This window comes from Marmota flaviventris, chromosome 8 (genome assembly GCF_047511675.1).
Source record: "Marmota flaviventris isolate mMarFla1 chromosome 8, mMarFla1.hap1, whole genome shotgun sequence".
NCBI classification, from domain to species: Eukaryota; Metazoa; Chordata; class Mammalia; order Rodentia; family Sciuridae; genus Marmota; species Marmota flaviventris.
This window is the reverse complement of record NC_092505.1, coordinates 10,210,061-10,229,632: the sequence shown is the minus strand read 5'-3', so window position 1 is coordinate 10,229,632 and position 19,572 is coordinate 10,210,061. Positions and strand designations below refer to the sequence as shown.

The 19,572-nt window shown below is 38.8% G+C and overlaps 1 protein-coding gene and 1 long non-coding RNA gene across 4 annotated transcripts in view; one reads left to right on the top strand and one right to left on the bottom strand.

Annotated features, from left to right (window-relative positions):
• Positions 1-19,572, bottom strand: part of Tmem50b (transmembrane protein 50B) — a 42,928-nt gene that overhangs the window by 21,064 nt on the left and 2,292 nt on the right. The window contains exon 2 of one of the 3 annotated variants that reach the window (XM_027929179.2): positions 7,871-7,990. The exons of the other annotated variants lie outside the window; for them this stretch is intronic. The gene's annotated coding sequence lies outside the window, so the exon portion shown is untranslated. The remainder of the gene's footprint in view (positions 1-7,870; positions 7,991-19,572) is intronic. 3 annotated transcript variants of the gene reach the window in all.
• On the top strand, positions 4,559-14,587 carry LOC114087647 (uncharacterized). The gene is made up of 3 exons (XR_003581870.2): positions 4,559-4,731; positions 8,900-9,100; positions 14,008-14,587. It is a non-coding gene; the product is annotated as an uncharacterized lncRNA (long non-coding RNA).

The following is a 19,572-nucleotide window of genomic DNA, read 5'->3' as shown; positions in this document are numbered from 1 at the left end:
AATAAAGACCAGTTGACCAGGCCTGCCATAGTGGTACACACCTATAATCCCAGCTACTGGGGAGGTTGAGGCAGGAGGATTACAAATTGTAAACCAAGATGGGAAACTTAGCAAGACCATGTCTTTAAATTAAAAATAAAAAGGGCAAAGGGCCAGGCGTGGTGGCATATTCCTGCAATCCTAGCGACTCTAGAGGCTGAGGCAGGAGGATATCAAGTTCAAAACAAGCCTCAGCAACTTGGCGAAGCCTAAAAGAACTTATTGAGTCTCTGCCTCAAAATAAAAAATTTTAAAAAGTGGGCAGGGGATGTGACTCAGTGGTTAAGTACTCCTGGGTTCAGTACCAAACTAAATAAATAAACAGGACTAAGTGCTCAGTGATAGAGCACTTGCCTAGAATGTAGTGTGGCCCTGGGTTAAATCTCCAGTATGGGGGTGAGGGGCCAGTTAACTAAATAAAGGAAGTGATGCTAGGTACCTTCTGCCACTGTAACTTCCAAGATTAGATACAGAAAGCACTCCAGCTTCTACCTGATTCTCTGGAACACCAGTGCAAGAGTCCTGAGTCATTGTGTACAACCTTCAAGGCTCCTATGCTGCAGTGAGACCAGGTGTAGGTGTGCTGGCCAACAGTTCCAGCTGAGCTAACATGGACTGCCTTAATGCGTAAGACGCCTCCAGGTGTCCTAGCTATAGCATTACCCAAACTCTGAGCCTTCCCAGATGAGCTGCCAGTTACAGCAAATGGAGATGCATAATCATCTTGGCTATGCTCTTCCCAGATTCCTGACCCAAAGAATCTGAGAAGCATAACAAAATGTCTGCTTTAAGCCCATAGATTTTAGAGTTAATTTACAATGCAATAATAGATAACAAAGGAAAGAGATAATATGAATAGAGTCATTAGAGGATAGCATACTGTGGGAATTTTAAAAAACAGATTATATTCAAATAGGTGATTGATTCAGAGCCACCAAAAATTCTAAAAAGGAAAAAAAAAATGTAATGGAGCTTGAACCCAGGGGTGTTACCACTGAGCAACACCCCCATTCCTTAGAATTTTTTATTTTTAGACAGGGTCTTGCCAAGTTCCCCAAGATGGCCTCAAACTTATTCTCCTGCCTCAGCTTCTCAAATAGCTGAGGTTCTAGGTGTGTGCCAGCAGGGATTTGACCTTGACAGAAAGAAAACACAATGAGTAGGACACACTTTTATATAGCTTTCCCCCTGAGGAAGGCCATGACTCCACTCCTAGCCCAGGGAGTTACTGTGGTGCAGTGGCAATCTTATTGGCTTCAGATGTCAGAGGATGGAGTACACCAGAGCATCAGGAAATAGTTGGGCAAAACCTTCGAAAGAAACAGGTCAGAAGAGAGAACTCTACATACTTTAATATAAATTCCCTTTTACTTCCTAGCTAACACCTGAACAGCAGATGCATGGAGGAGACTGCAAGGAATCCAACAGGAAATTACAAAAAAAGCTAAATGGCTAAAAGAACTAAAAGGAGATTCCAGCTACTGCTCACCACAAACTCCATTTTGGAGTCTGAATCTCCACCAAGTGAGAGGGGATTAGTAAACACTCTGGGATTTCCAGATAAATCCTAACAAAGTACAAAATCAAGACTCCACAATTTCAAGCTGGTGAGTCAATATTTTAAGTACCTGTTACAACAAAAAGCACTATGGACACATGTGATCAAGATATTCTGCAGACATATTAATGAAGTGTTAATAAAGAATTAAATATTAACTGACTAAGCAAGTACAAGGAAGGTCACCCTGAATTTAAGATAATAACTGAAGGTTAAAACAAAATGAAGGTCTGGGGCTGTAGTTCAGTGCTAGACCTCTTGCCCACCATGTGTGAGGCACTGGGTTCGATTCTTAGCATGGCATAGGAATAAATAAAATAAAAGTCTATCAAAACCTAAAAAAAAAAAAAAAAATTAAAAAAAAAAACAAAGTGAAATTCATTTTCTCTATATTAACCTATTATAAATAGTTCTAAAAGGAGGAAATATATAGCTATTTCCACATCTGATTTATGAAATAAGCCATAGTCTCCTCCTCCCTCCAGGGCTTAAACTGGGTAGACATTTATGGAGGGGGGCAAAGGAACAGCAAAACAAACTTATGCAAATAGCTATGAAGGAAATGGCACAGAATCCTCAGAGAGAATAAAAGGAAGACCTATTTTAAAACGGGAGGTCAAGGAGAGCCTTTCTGAAGAGTTGAAATTTGCTAAAACTTAAAAACCTACTGAAATTTGAAAGCTGAGTAAAGTTAATCAGATTAAGGAGATGCAAAACAAGGAGAGCTCTGGTTCTAGCAAGGAAGGATTAGCTGATTCCAAAGAGAGTCATGATAAGTGAAAAGTAAGTTAGTGGAGCAAGTGGATTGGAATAAAATTAGAGAAAGGTAAGCACCAGATTCCATTAAAGATTAATATGAATCTCATCAAGGACTTGGGGTTTCATCGGGTGTAAAGGGGAAATTAACTGAATAACATCAAGGAGAAGAGGATTAAGACACCAAGAGCCTAGGCACTAGAGTAAGCAATTAGGAGGGGAAAAGGCTACTGTACTAACAACACTCTAAACTGGGAAGATCAACCTCCATGAGGGTTTTATCATTGATGCTTACAAAAAGATAAACCTATTTTGTGACATAGTTTTGATTTAAGGAAAACTGGCAATACTAACCTGGTTCCCTGCCTTCAAGGAGAAACATGTATACAACATTTAGTATAAAATAATAGACCTTAGGAACTTAATGAAAGCAAAGATTACTTAGATAAAATTTACATGTTCAATAAGAGATCAAATGTTTAGGGCTAGGGTTGTGGCTCAGTGGTAGAGCACTTGTCTAGCATGTGTGAGGCACTGGGTTCAATCCTCAGCACCGCATATAAATAAAATAAAGGTCCATTGACAACTAAAAAATTATTTTTTAAAAAAGTTTAAATAATTTGTTTAATGTAGGCTTAAAATTTGTTTTAGAAAAGACTTAATAAGGGACTGGACTATAGATCAGTGACAGAGTGCTTGCCTAGCATGTATGAGGCACTGGTTTGATCCTCAGCACCACATAAAAAATAAATTAATAAACAAGATACTGTGTGTCCCTCTACAACTAAATAAATATTAAGGAAAAAAAAAAAGATAGGGGCTGGGGTTGTGGCTCAACAGTAGAATGCTCGCCTAGCATGTGAAGGCACTGGGTTCCATCCTTAGCACCACATAAAAATAAATAAATAAAATCAAGTATTGTGTCCAACTACAATTAAAATAAATAAAATAAAGTTTTAAAAAAAGATAACATTTAGGGGCTGAGATTGTAGCTCAGTGGTAGATCACTCACCTCGTATGAGCAGACCCTGGGTTCAATCCTTAGCACCACATAAAAATAAATAAGTGAAATAAAGGTACTGTGTCCAACTACAACTAAAAAATAAATATAAAAAAGATAACATTTAATAATATAAGGGTGGTAATGAATGATATTGAGAAAAAGATCATAAAAATTAAATTCATTTTCTATATATGAATCTATTATAAATAGTTCTAAAAGCAGGAAATATATAGCTATCTATTGCATTATTTTCTTTTTTAGGAAAAAAAATTTTTTTTTTTAAGAGAGAGAGAGAATTTTAATATTTTATTTTTTAGTTATCGGCGGACACAACATCTTTGTTTGTATGTGGTGCTGAGGATCAAACCCGGGCCGCACGCATGCCAGGCAAGCGCGCTACCGCTTGAGCCACATCCCCAGCCCCTAGGAAAAAAATTAATAGTATTTATATATAAACACACAAACATATATATGTGTAAACACTGGGAAAATAAGGAAGGACAAACACCAGTACTTTCATGTTATTATATAAGTAACGGATAGGATCAGTGTTTCTTTTGCTTTTTGTTTGCATATTTTTGAAGTTTGCTATGTAAAACGTGAATTATGTTTTTTGGGGGAGGGGAGGGTACCAGGGATTGAATTCAGGGGCACTTGGCCACTGAGCCACATCCCCAGCCCTATTTTGTATTTTATTTAGAGATAGAGTCTCACTGAGTTGCTTGGGGCCTTGTTTTTGCTGAGGCTGGCTTTGAACTTGTGACCCTCCTGCCTCAGCCTCCAGAGCCGCTGAGATTACAGGTGTGTGACACAGCACCGGGCTCATGAATTATGTTTTTGAAAAATACAAAGTTTTTAAAAGTTACCATAATTAACACAATGAACTAGGTGATTCTTCTCATCTGCAACCTGCCCAGAAGCCTCCCGTATGACGTAATACATCTACAATTGCTTTTTATAAACTTAAAAAGACTTTTATAGATCAAGGAAATTTTTTGTATGCTCTCTCACAAAACTGACTCTGACCAATCAAAAAAGAAATTATTGAACTGGATCAGTGGTTGCTATCTTAAAAGATCCAAACTGCCTTGAAAGGCCCAAAGGCCCATGTGTCGAAAACTTGGTCCCCAGAATGTAGCTCTACTGGGAAGTGGTAAAACTTTTAGGAGGCAGTGAGAGGAAGTTAGGTCATTGGGAGGGGCATGTCCATGAAGGGGTTAGTGGAACCCCAGCTCTTCCTGTCTCTCTTTTGTTTCCTGGCTACCATGAAGTGAACAGCCTCCTCCTCCACTACCCACAATCACCATGATATACTTTGCTACCACAGGCCCAAAGCAACAGGGCCAAGCAACCATGAACTGGAACCTCTGAAACTGTGAGTCAAAATAAAACTTTCTTAAGTGATTATCTCAGGTTATTTTGTCAAGGTGATGGAAAGCTGACTAACACAGTGGTCTGACTCAAGTCTTATAATACATTAGACAGTAACTATTTCTATTTGTCAAGAGCCATCTTGGGCTATGTGTGGACCAAACCCGCATCATAGCCAGTGAATAGGAAAATCTGGTATGTGGGAACCTCCAGTGACGATCCTGCTGGTTAAGACCACCCAGATACATGTGAATTTCCATTCAGCTCTGCCAGGTCCCACACAGCACCCCAGATAGGGTGACCTGCTGTAGCCACACAGCCTCTCAGAGATGGGTGTGGCCTGCCAAGATACCAATCAACCTGTTGACTGCAAGACATCATGAAGCAAGACTCCACCCCTGAAACCTTATCCCTGCCTTTGATGTACCCCCTTAAATAAGCCACCGGAGGGAGCCATTTTCTAATTGCTCTGTTCCAGCTCCTGTATGGACTGGAAGATCCTATCAGGTACTCCCTTAAATCTATAATTCTGACTTTGTCTTTTATTTCTTCCCTAATTACTTCAGACATTATTTTTTCAGGTGGCTTATCCCCTACTGAACAGGAAAAATTACCCTGATGAGGTGCTGCCTGCCCTACAATATCTATTACTGAGAGCCAACACTTTACAAAAGGAAACACAAGTCCTTCTTAAAGGGCATTTTAAGTGATTCAACTGTCAGAATTCCACTTTCAAAAACTCAGTTTAGGGGGAAAAAAGAAACTTGCAAAAGGCAAGAAGAAAAAATAACCATTGTTGAGAGCCACAGCCGAAGGGGCCCCAGCAAACTTCCAGCTGCCGGCTGATGATTGGCTCACAGCGGCCCCAGCAACATCTAGCTGATTGGCTCCTCTGCGGTGATGCTCATTGGGCTGTTTCCCTGCCCTTTCAGACCACGGAGCTGCTCATTGGGGGACTTTTTTGGCTCCGCCCACGTGACCCAGCCAATTGGCCTCAAGAGCAGGAGGATTGTGTGGGAGGTGGAGAGAAGCTTGTGTGGGAGAGAGAGGCTTGTGGAAAGCCGGTGGTGGCAGTTGAGGCTCTGAGGGTTTTTCCTGAGAGGCTGTTTTGTTTGGCGTGTGTGGTTCTAAAAATAAAGTTAGTTTCTTTTGACAAGTGGCTCCTGATTGTGCCCAGCCAGACTGCGGCAAACCATTAATATACAAACATGGTCTGAGTAATCTTCTATACATGAGAATCCTAAATAATATATCTAATTCATGTTATTTAATCAAACTTCTTTAATACCATATCTTTGTTCATTCATCTCTCACCATTAGTTGTTCAATGGTACTAGTATTGTAAGGCACTGAGTATAAAAAAATGAGTAAGATAGTCAATGTAGGATTAGAGTTGTGGCTCACGGTGGAGCACTTGCCTAGCATGTGTGAGGCACTGGGTTTAATTCTCAGCACCGCATATAAACAAATAAATAAAATAAAGGTCCATCAAGAACTTTAAAAATATTTTTTAAAAAAAGATAGTCACATAGAGAATAGTCAGAGACATTGTCAGAATAGCAAATAATTGTCTTATAATATGTGTATAATAGACATATATTATGTGCTATAATTTTTAAATTACAATAATAGAAAAAAATTTTTTGATTATTAGCAGGGCATCGTGGTACATTCCTGCAATACCAGTGACTCGGGAAGCTGAGGCAGAAAGATTACAAACTAGCCTGGGGGATTTAGCAAGACCATATCCCAAAACAGAAAATAAAAAGGAGCCAGGCATGGTAGTGCATACCTAAATCCCAGTGATTCAGGAACCTGAGACAGGAGGACGGCAGTTTAGCAAGGCCCTTAGCAACCTGGTGAGACCCCTCTCTTGAAATAAATACAGAAAGGGCTCAAAATGTAGCTCAGTGGTAAAATACCCCTGGGTTCAATCCCCAGAACCAAAATGAAATGAAATAAAATAAATTGGACTGGGGACGTAGTTCAGCAGTAAAGAGCCCTGGGTTTGATCCCCAGTTCTGGGGGTGGGGGGTTAGAGAACACTACTTGCCAGTAAGAGTTGAAGAAAGTTTGATAAGGAAAGAACTAATTGACTTGGGTTTTGAAGCATGAACAGGAGTTTGTCTGATAACAAAAAAATAAAATATGTGGAATTATATAGACCCAGAAGAATAGGATGGACTTTAACTGTGGAAAGTGATAATGACCTGTTTGGAAGCCTCCTCAAATCTGAACTCTATCCTCTTAAGTCAGGGCTTGGCAAACTTTTTCTATAAAGAACCAAATAGTTTACACATTAGGTTTTTGTTGGCCATATAATCTGTCACAACTATTCAACTCTGCTGTCATAGTGTGAAAGCGGCCATATGCGAAACATGAAGAAATGAGTGTGGCATGTTCTAATAAAGCCTGCCTTTACAAAAATAGTAGAAGGCCAGAGCTGCCCACGGGTTACAGTTTGTGGATGCTTGCTCTGAGCAACAGGAAACCACCAAGGTCTATAAGCAAGGAAGTGACAGGATCAAATCTGTAATTCAGAAGAGAATTTTGGTGGCAGCAAGGAGGAACTGAAGAGGAATGTTAAAGAGACACTTGCCATAGTTCTGGACGGAGAGAAAATAAGAATGCAAACTGAGGACAAGTTGTACAAACTAAGGAAAATGCTTTAGAGAAATATTAAAGAAGTGTTAGCAATAGGCAGGAAGAGGTTAAAAAGACATTAGGTTTCTTGGTTAGGTGTCCAGAGGCTGGTGAAAGACCATTAATCAAAACAGGGACTGGAGGAACAAGGACTGAAATGGAATAAATCAAACACCATGCATGTATGATTTTCTGAATATGAACCCAACTACTATGTATAACTATAATGCTCTAATTGGGGGGGGAGGGAGTGGGGCAGGGGACTATTAAGAGGGAGAATGGGAGAGAGAGTTAGATGGGGAGTGATATAGTTGATATTAATGAAGGACATGCAGTATGGGGATGTACAGAGGACAACTGAAATTTGAAAGAGTGGTTTAAGGCAGAGGTAAAGATTATAAATGTTCTCAATAGTAAGGCAATACCTGAAATCATGAAGGTAGCTAAGGTATCTCAAGGAGAAAAGGTAGAAGAGGACTGGGTTTCAAATCAGTGTTTACCTCTCAAAATTTCCTGTCTTCCTTGAATCAGTATGTGTCTAGCATGAGAGGAGACCTTCACAAACATTAAATCAGCAAAAGCTCCTCAAGAGCATGTTCTGGATATTTACAGAATGTCTCCTATGGGCAAGGCACAGGGGGGAAATAAAGATTAATAAAACTTAGTCTTCGTCATCAGGGGATTTACATGCTAGTACAATAATCAGTTAACACTTTTTAAAATTAAATTATAATTTTATCATTTAAAAATCTGTTACAAGGCTGGGGTTGTTGCTCAATGGTAGAATGTTTGCCTAGTATGTGTAAGGCACTGGGTTTGATACTCCACACCACATACAAATAAATAAATAAAGGTCCATCAACAACTAAAAACAATTTTAAAAACCTGTTACAAAAAATTAATGCAATAATAAAATAGAAAAATAATTCAAGATACTGGTCTACACAGCTAGAGCAAAACAAATTTAATCAAACAACAAAAATAGAATCTAAGCCAGGCGTGTGGCACATGCCTGGGATCAGCACCTCGGCCGGCTGAGGCAGGAGGACCGTGAGTTCAAGGCCAGCCTCAACAAATGTGAGGTACCAAGCAACTCAGTGAGACCCTGTCTCTAAATACAAAAATGGACAGGGGATGTGGCTCAGTGGTTGAGTGCCCGAGTTCAAAACCCCCCACCCAAAAAAAAAAAACTATGATAAAATAGAATCTATATCTTCCCACTACTACTGTTACTACCACCAGCACTGACTATTAGTTATAGGTTGTTTACAGAAGCCAAGCTCTTTACAGGCTACTCCACTCTTCTTAGAAATATTCTTTACATGAGTATTCCTTAGTCAGTTATTATTATTATCTCACATTATTGAAAAGGTTTAGAGAATAGTTAGCTTGCCAAGGTCACACAGTTAGCAAGGGGAAAAGCAGGCTTTCCACTAAAGTTCACATGTGATTCCAAAATCTGTGCTCATGACTATAACACTCTATTGGCGTCCATCAGGTATAGTGTCACAGCATTTCTCTCATTTCAGATTTCATGGGGAGACAGTTACTGTCTTGCCTATGATGAAGATAGTAGAAGAACATGAACAAGAAAAGAAATATCCCCTATCTAAAGGAACACTGTAAGCACTTGGAAAGAGAAGACAGCAGTCTGCAATGACCTTGATGATTACTGCTGAATCAAACCTTGCCAGCAGAATCTGAAGAACACAGTTTTCTTCTTGAGTTAGGTATAAACCTAGTTTCTAAGCACTCCCAATGTGAATGTTTTATAGGTCTTAAAATCTAACAACATTAATTATTCAGAGATCTAAGTACTTTTTTAAAAAACATTTTACATATTTAATCTCAGGGAATACTTACTTACCTACTGAATTGTAGATCACAAAAAAAAAAATTAGCAAGCACCCCAATTTGTGTGAAAAATTTACATTGAAAATCAAAGTAAAAGATAGTGTGAATTTTTCAAGAGACTTTATTTTATAACTGCCCTCAGAAGTATCTTTTTTTTAACAACTTTTAATTACTAAAAAAATGTAGATTATTTGGTGACTCCTCCCCTCCACTGTTTCTCAATGATTTATAACTTTAAACTCCCAGTCCCAGATTCATACATTTAACTGCCTGTTTGACATCTTGTCTGTCTCAAAATCATCTTAAAATCAATGTGTCTAAACCTGAGTTCAATTCTCTTCCAAACATGACCCTACTCCGGCTTCTCTACAATGAATGAACCACCATTCACTCTGTTACACAAGCTAGAAACCCAGGCATCTTCCTTGCTATTTCTCTTTCAACTCTCACATCCAATCTACCACCTGATACATCCTAAATATTTCTGGAGTATAATTTAATTTCTGTCCATCTCCACCACCACCATGACCTGAGTACTATTCTCTCTCATCTGTCCTATTACAATAGCCTCCCAACTGACCTATCCATGTGCACTGCTGCCCTCATCAATCAGTCCTCCATACTACAGCTAGAATGACTTTTTATAAAATAGAACAAATCTGGTTATCTTCCTCCCGTTTAAAATATTTAATTGTCTTCTCATCTGACTTAACATAAAGACAAAACTCCATAGAGTTTTGTCCTTCCTCATAATAAATTTTCTCTTTCCTCTAGTTAGTAACACTGGTTTCTCTTAATGCCTCATAATTGCCAAATCACCCCATCTAAAACCCATGCCCTCTGTTTGATACCCTTCCATCCCCAGCTCACCTAATTAACTTTCACTCATATGTAAATGACAGCTGAGAAGTCCATTTTCAGCAAATACCAGTTTTCTCTTCATTCACCCAACATCTATTCAGGGTGCCTAGAACATGTCAGGCACTGTTCTCGGCACTTAAGGTTCATCAATGAACAGACATAAAGCACTGGCTTTAAGGAACTTATTAAGAAGGAGAAAGAGAGAAAACATAATAAATAAATTATAGATCATGTGAGCAGGTGATTAATGCCACTGGTATGGGAGCGGGGCAGGGACAGAGCAGAGTAAGGGGGACTGGATGTACAGTGGTAGAGTGGACAGTTGAAATGCCAAACTGGCAGCCAAGGAAGGTCCCATTGAGAAAATAATACTTGAGCCAAGACCTGAAGGTGAGGAGGGAGTTAGTCCTATCAAGATCTGCAGAGAATAAATGCCAGGGCAAGAGCCCTAAGGTCATAGTGCCTGGTTAGGCAAGGAACAACAGGGAAACCAGTGTGGCTGAGATGAGTCAATGAGAGGAAAAAGTAGAAGAAAATGAGATCAGAGAGGTCACAGATCATTACAGAGCCTTGCAGGCCACTGTGAGAACTCTGGTTTTTACTGACTAAAATAAGGAGTCATAAGGTTCTGAGCAGAGCACTTACATTTAAAATAATCCCTTTGGCTGTTGTGGGAAGAACAGACTCTAGGGGGAAGAGTGGAAAGAGAAAGACCAGTTAAGAGATTACTGAAATTATCCAAGTGAAAGAAGATACTGATTTCCATGACCTCTGATTCCATGAGAAGATGGACTCCCCTTCTATCATTTCATTCTTAATTTTATTATTTAACACCTACCTCCCCATGGAGAATAGTCCAACTCCATTACTACTCACATATTTTCCCAGAGCCTCCCACAGTACCTGACATAAAGTAGGTATTGAATGACTGAGTCTATTAAAATTTTCAGAGTGAAATGCAATACATGCCTTATTCTATGACAGAAATAAAGTCCACTTTATCACTAAGCTTTTTAAACTAACAATTTACATGTACAAGCACGATTTGTCAATTAAAAATAATAAATAAGGGCTGGGATTGTGGCTCAAGCGGTAGCGCGCTCGCCTGGCATGCGTGCGGCCCGGGTTCGATCCTCAGCACCACAAACAAAAACAAAGATGTTGTGTCCACCAAAAACTAAAAAATAAATATTAAAAAATTATCTCTCTCTTAAAAAATAATAATAATAATAAATAAGCTGATGGTGAAAAAAAATGACTCTAACAGGAAAAGAACAATATTATGCCATAGTGTCCAATTCCAATTTAACAAACTGATAAAATGGCTTAAATCCTTTTTTGGCCTAAAATTTGGTTACTTAAATAAGGGAGTCTGTTTTTACATAAAAGAATTTTCCCTCAGCTGGGTACAGTGGCACATGCCTATAATTCCAGCAACTGGGGAAACTGAGGCAGGAGAGTCACAAGTTCAAGGCCAACCTCATCAACTTAGTGAGACCCTGTCTAAAAATTAAAAAACACAAGGGCTAATATGTGGCTGAGTTGCAAATACACCTAGGTTCAGTCCCCATACCCAATCATCATCATCATCATCATCATCATCAATAAACTGACCACTTATAAAAACTGGAGATAAAAAACATCATTTTGGTGACAAAAAAAAATTTGCTGTGACACTATACTCAAACACTTTATTTCTTAAAATCATCCTCCCTGCTTCCAAGTCTATATGTTACCAGAATTTTCTCTCTAAATCTCAAATTGGATCATGCATCCATGCAAAATTTGCCACAGCCTATAAGCTAAAGTCTAATGTAATATAAACAGAGTACTTAATATTCTTCCCTTAATATGATGTTCCTAACTCCCACTACTTTGACATACTCTCTACTGCAATCATAAAGAAATAGTAGGGAGAAGGCACACTATTTGTTGAATACCTACTTTTAGTGAAGCAAACTGCGAAATACCTTATATACATAAATATGTATTTTCAAAATATATTTTACACACAGACACACACACAGAGCTCCCCTTCCTTGGAATGCCCCTTTCATTTTGTATCTATAGGCAAACTTCCAATTCAACCTTTAGGACTCATCAAATCACAGGCATCATAGCTTTAATGCTTTGATGGGTGGTTTTCTGAGGGGTTTTTGTTCATTTATTCATTTATTTTAAAAATTGTACAGTCATCATATTGCAAAGTAATATGTGTATGTTCAACAAAGAGAACTCAAACACTTGGGGGGGGGGGGGGGGGGATGAACATGGGAAGCCCTGCTTCTAGTCCTGACTCTGACATTTGCTAACTGTGCAACACTGCCTGACCAGGGGTTGCTCTAAACCAGTTGTCCCCATATAGGCCCATAGACCACTGTACCAGGCTATCTTTACATTCATGAGCAAAATTTTAAGTGAAAGAAAAAAAAAGGTGTGTGTGTGTGTTGGGGGCAGGGGGTAAATGGAACTCTCCCTTAAAAGATCAGAAAGTCAGGAATAAGAACAAAACTCCATATTTTTAAATTTCCCAATTTGGAAAATTCCCCTCATTAATGATCAGCAAAGTACAGTAATTATTGCACCAAATTACCTCCAGGTTCCCTTTCATTGTTAAGACTCGAAGCATGGGTATCTCTCTGGTAATAGAGCAATCTCCAAGAGCAATATGAGGTAGAAACTTCAAAGGATTTCATCATTAATTTCATGTAGTCAAAAACACACTATTAATAAAATGAAATGTGTAAACCTTGACTGATCATGGTTCAACAAAAATTATTTTAAAGGCAGTCTTCAGTCAATTAGGGAAATCTGAGCACAGGTCAGACATCAGAGAATACTACAGAACTATTTCCTTGGATGTAATAATGGTAGAACTGTGAGTTTGTAAAGAAAATTGCTTTGTTTATAAATTTATTGCTATGTCTGAATGTTGGTATGCCCCCAAATTTCAAATATGAAGATCCTAACCCTCACCCAGGGTGATGGTATTGGGAGATGGGGGCCTTTGGGAGTGATTAGGTCAGAAGGGTAGAGCCCTCATACGTCCAATTAGTGTCTTAAAAAAAAAAGAGGCCCACCAAGAGATCCTTTCAAGCTTCCATCACATGAGGATACAATCAGATGGCTTTGTCTATGAACCAGCCAGCCTTCACCAGACACCAAATGTTCCAGCACCTTGATCTTGGACTTCCCAGTCTTCCGAACTATAAAAAGTAAATTTGTTACTTATAAGTTACCCAGTTTATGATATCGTGTTATAGCAGCCCAAATGGACTAAGTCAGAAAGCCAAAAAGTGGAAATGGTTGTAACACTTAAAAATGTGAAGGCAGCTTTGGAAATGGGTAAGAGGTAAGGCTAAAAGTTTGGAGTTGCATGCTGGAAAAAGGTTACCTTGTCACAATGAACCATTCTGTGACTAGTGAAAGCTCAGAAGGAAGAGGAGTGTTGCAACAGAGCCTCAATTTTCTGCAGTGGGAAAAGGGGTTATGAACAGAAGGTTGGCAGAAATATGGACAGTAGGACCATTCCATTGATATCTCGGACAGAGATGAGAAACCTATCATGGGACAATAAAGGAAAGGCAATCATTACTACAAAGTATCAAAGAACTTGGTTTGCCAGATACACTGGCACACACCTATAATCCCAGTGGCTAGGGAGGCTGAGGCAGGAGGATCACCAGTTCAAAGCCAGCCTCAGCAACAGCAAGGTACTAAACAACTCAGTGAGACCCTGTCTCTAAATAAAATACAAAATAGGGCTGGGGCTGGGGCTCAGTGGTCGAGTACCACTGAGTTCAATTCCCAGTACCAAAAAAAAAGAACTTGGTTAAATTATGTTTTTATTTTAGTCTTTTATGGAAGGTAAAGGTTGTGAGTATTTGACTAAGAAAAATGTTATTTTGTTTTGCTAAAACAGATTCTTGCTATGTTGTCCAGGCTGCCATCAAACTTCTGGGCTCAAAAAAATCCTCCTGCTTCAGCCTCCTGAGTACCTGGGACAGAGGGAGCTGGCTTAAAATTTCTAAGTAATGTTGACAACGTGACTTGGTGTCTCTGGTGTGCTTATACTAAAATGTACAAAGACAAAGATAACTTAAAAATGGAATTGTTAACCAAAAAACAAGCAGAACTTAAAAACAGAAAATTTTCTCAGCCTATCCATACAGAAAAAAATTAGTAAGAGAAAACAAAGGTGTGGTCAAGTGACCATCAGATAAGGAGATTAGTACAGAACAGTCATCTCAGTGGAAGCCAGGTGTTATTCACCAAGACATCAAGAAGAACCTCAAAGGTAACTGAGAAATCATCAGGACTGCCACGCCATTACAGACCCCAAATTCAAGAGCTGTAGCAAGGAGTAAATCAGGCATGCTGACAATGTCAGCAACATTCTATCACACAGTTTAGGAAAATAATAATAATGTAAACCAAATGTGGTAAGATATTAACAATGTCAAAGTTACTGTTCTTTCAGTAAACTTCTCTGAATGTTTCAATGTTTTGTTTTATTTTTTAATAAAAAGGTAGGAGGGGGCTGGGGTTGTGGCTCAGCGGTAGAGTGCTGGCCTCCCACATGTAAGGTCCTAGGTTCGATCCTCAGCACCACATAAAAATAAATAAATAAAATAAAGGTATTGTGTCCAACTACCATTAAAAAAATAAAATAAAAGGAAAAAGGTAGGGGAAAAAAACAGAATTACCACAGCAATGCAGATGACTACTATATAATCCAAGAGCTGATCCAGCCATAGCAAAATTATTCAACTTATTCACCAAGGACATCCTTTCCTGACTCCCCAGGTGGAGCTCTGCTTAGTCATCTTTGCATCCTCTGGAGTTGCTTAGTTCAGAGAAACTGGTTCCAGGTTTACAGTTTTTAACCCACATAGGCAAAAGGGAACCCTACTGGGGAGTAGTACTGGGAAAGAAAAGTCATTAAGATGGATTCAGAAAAGATCTACAGGAAGAATATTTCTAAAGAGCTCAAAGAAACGAACACCTTCAGGAAGCTAAAAGCATGATCCTTACAGTTGATGCCAACCTAGGCTCACTGCTACCCACAGCCTCCTTCCCTGTTGTGCCTACTTGGACAGGTTTATTCATCCACTCCATTCTTCCTGGACTAACCATGTGCCAGGAACTATTCAAGCTTCAAAGTTCCCCCAGGCTAAGGTCTTCTGGTATGTAAACTGGAGTAATGGTCACATGCCCCTCAGAAAGTGAAAATTAATGAGAACAGAGAGCACATATGGGCACTGTATCCTGTCAGTCAAGCACAAAAGCCACATACAGACATATGATTGCTTTGTAGAAGGCATTCTGTTCCTGACAGCATTACCAGAACTCTGAAGAAAAACCTGTACGGTTTCTGGTTGAACATGGTACATTACATATACGCATCTCATTTTTGCTCACTCCTGAAACCGCACTAAAACTACAGTAAAGGGAGTTTAAAAAAAAAAAAAATCAACTCCTGCTGGCACAGTGGTGCACACCTACAATCCCAGCAACTCAGGAGGCTAAGGCAAGAGGATCACAAGTTTGAGGCCAGCCTCAGCAACTTGGCAACTTCTCCTTCTCTCTTCATAGAGTTGGCAACTGACAAGTGGGGGTTGTTTCTTATTTCTTGTATTCTGGACTGGGAAATACCAGATCCAACAGACAATGCAGGTATCACATTGACAATTAGACATAAGGGACTATATGCTAAATGGAGACAGTCTCAGCCTCTGTCTGCTCAGGAGACTGGCAGCCAGATCCTCTCCCTCCAACCAGCCAAGGAAATGCTTCCCTTGAGAATGTGACGACCTTAAGAAACACGGTATAAACATACTGGTAACAGGGTTTCCTTAACCTATCACCAAGCCAGATCACTGCAGTGAAACACACAGCTAAAAAGCCTCATCTATTCCCTCAGAGCTGGCTATCACCTCTTTAGTCCCCTATTCTTATTCATAAACAGAGTCAAGAATTACTGTGCACCTAAGGAAACCTTTAATACATGAGACACGCAGAGGAAAAAAAGCAGCTTGGGAACCAGGAGCTATTGCAGACCTGTAATCCCAGCTACTCAGAAGCCTAAGGTAGGAGGGTGGCAAATTCAAGACCAATCTGGGTAACATAGAGACCTTATCTCAAAATAAAAAATAAATAAATTAAATCCTAGCAGCTTTGGAGGCTGAGGCAGGAGAATCTCAAGTTCAAAGCCAGCCTCAGCAACTCAATGAGGCCCTAAGCAATTCAGCAAGACCCTGTCTCAAAATAAAAATTAAAAGGGGGGCTGTGGCTGTGGCTTAGTGGTAGAGCACTTGCCTGGCATGGGTTCAATTCTCAGCACTGCATATAAATAAATAAAATAAAGGTCTATCAACAACTAGAATAATGTTTAAAAAAAATAAAAAGAGTTAGGAATGTGGCTCAGTGGTTAAATGCCCCAGGTTCAATCTCTGGTACAATAAATAAATAAATGGGACTAAGGATATAGCCCAGTAATAAAGAGCCCCTGGGATCAATCCCTAAGAATGATTAAAAAATAATAATAATAATAATAAAGCAGTTTGGAACAAATCATGCAGGAAGAGAAAACTTAAATAACTCTAACCTCAGGGAAAAGAAACAATGTTATCCTAAGAAACACTGAGACTAAAAACAATACCTTTGGAATTTAAAAACAAGACAGTGCAAACTTTTTTAAAAATCCAAATAGAAAGAGAAAATAAGAGTTAAGAAAATACAGCAGTAGGGCTGGAATTGTGGCTCAGTGGTAGAATGCTCGCCTAGCACAGGCGGGACCCGGGTTCGATCCTCAGCACCACAAAAAAATAAAGGCATTGTGTTGTGTCCATCTATACCTAAAAATAAATAAATATTTTAAAAAAGAAAGAAAATACAGCAGTAAATAGAGAAAAAAAAAAAACAGGTTAAGAAATTAGAAGACTATTACAAAAAGCTCACATATAAATGACAAAGTACAAATTTTTTAAAAAATGGAAAAAAAAAACAAAATAAAATAAATGACAAAGTATTTCCAAAGAGAAAATACAAGGAAAAAAAATAATCAACAAAATATTTCAAAGAATGTTTCCCCAGAAGAGGTGGTCTATTTCCAGTATTTAAAGGGTCCATTGAATATATATCTCACCTAATGGATGAAAAGAGACCCTTGCATCATTTTAAGTTTCAAAACACAGACATCAAGGCACTGAGCCCAATTGTAATCCCAGTGGCTCAGGAGGCTAAGGCAGGAGGATCCTGAAGTTCAAAGCAGACTCAGCATTTAGTGAGGCGCTAAGCAATTCAGTAAGACCCTATCTCTAATAAGATACAATATAGGACTAGGGATATGACTCAGTAGTTGAGTGCCGCTGAGTTCAATCCCCAGGTACGTGTACACACACACACACACACACACACACACACAGACGTGAATATCAAAATGTGGATTCTATACAGGAAAAACAAAAACAAAAATGAGTCACAAAGGATTCAGGAATAATACTGGCTTGGAATTCTCAACAGCAACCTAGAAGCAATATTACAACCAAGCAATAACTTCAAAACTCTGGAGAAAAATTACTACCACCAAAATTTTTTTTGCCCTCCAAAATATCAATCAAGTATGAGGATAGATCAAATCATATTCTGCGATGCAAAGGTGCCAAAATATGTAACTTCTTGTCAAGATGCTGGTAGAGTTTGAGCTCTACTAGAGAGAGTAAATCAATAAAAAATAAATAAAACTTAAAAATACAGGACACAGGAAGACCCAACACAGGAGGGCTAAAGAGAAAGAATCCCAGCTGTGCCCCAGAATCAGAGAATAATCAGGTCAGAAGGAAGCAGTGCAATGTCCTGGCTGCTATGGCAGCTTTTAACCAGAGGACTGCATGCCCCTGAACATGGCCCAGATTCCTGTCCGTACTGGGCAGGGTTGGCTTGATCTTGAGCACATGCTAATGCAGTTCCTCCTTTCCTGCAGCCTGCAAGCTGCACCAGCAATGGCCAGTCACTTCCCCCCACACAGGTGCAGTTTGACTAGCCCTGATAACTCAGGTAGGCCATGGTGAGCTATAAAACAATTGCAGAGCAGACTACTCCTTCTGCTGTCCTTCCATTACTTGGTCCACACTAGAGTACTCCAGATGCCCTGATTGGGGTGAACTCTCTTTCCTAGGACTCCCTCATAATTCAACCCCAACTTCCTCAGAAAGTGCCCCTATAAGTCAGGGAAGCTGAAGCCATTCTCTTCAGCTCATTCTTTTCTTTCATCTAATAATGACAATACTGTTCCCTCAGTCAAGTTTGAATTTATTATTATAAATCAAAAATTTAACCCCAAATTTAGGAAGCTATACCATTTTCTAATAAGCCTGATTGGACTTCATTTGTACTCTGGGAAATTTTAACTTTGATATCATAGTTTGTTTAATGAACAATCCACTATTAATAACTCTAACCTCCCTGCAGAAATTAATCAGCTATTATGATTTTATAGCCTGGTGGAGAAAATTGATCCCAAAACATTGTGATTTTGTTGCCCTGTAGAACATTAACCTGTTATATCTAATTAGTAATTCTATGGACATTCCTTTCCCAAGGGACTTAATATTTATTCCTTTAATCCTCTTAAAACCACCTCTTAAATTTAACTCTTAGTAACAGCTAAATTAAATTTTGAAACATGCTCATAATGAGAGGTTTTTTTTTTAACACTATTCATTCAAAACTAAGTATATACCAGGTGCATTGGCATATGTCTATAATCCTAGTGGCTCGGGAAACTGAGGCAGGAGGATTACAAGTTCAAAGCCAGTCTCAGCAACTTAATGAGGCACTTAACAATTCAGCCAGACCCTCTCTCTAATATAAAAAAAAGGGGGCTGAGGATGTGGCTCAGTGGTTAAGCACCCCTGGATTCAACCCCCCAGAACCAAAAAAAAAAAAACTATACTATTTAGAATATACATGGATGTATGCATGTGCATTTATGTATACATAATACATGCACATTTATGTATATATGAATATAAGCATGTGCATTTACATATATGTATATATGTAAAACTTATATTAAAAAACAAGAAAGATTAACACAAAAATCAGGATAGAGGCTACCTCTGAAGAAAAATGCAAATGTTTTCTCTTTAATATGATAGCAGATATAATGGTGATCAGTGCAAAAGTGTTTTTATAATTATATACATTTTAGTACTTGAAATACATTTCCAATAAACAAATGTATTTTTTTAAAATTTTTTTAATATTTATTTTTTAGTTTTCGGCGGGCACAACATCTTTGTTTGTATGTGGTTCTGAGGATTGAACCTGGGCTGCACGCATTGCCAGGCGAACGCGCTACCGCTTGAGCCACATCCCCAGCCCAACAAATGTATTTTTAAAAAGAACAATTATTTCTGTTATTGTTAGCAATTGAAGAGGATTGCCACAAGATACATGTACACAAAATGTCAGTTCACATTTT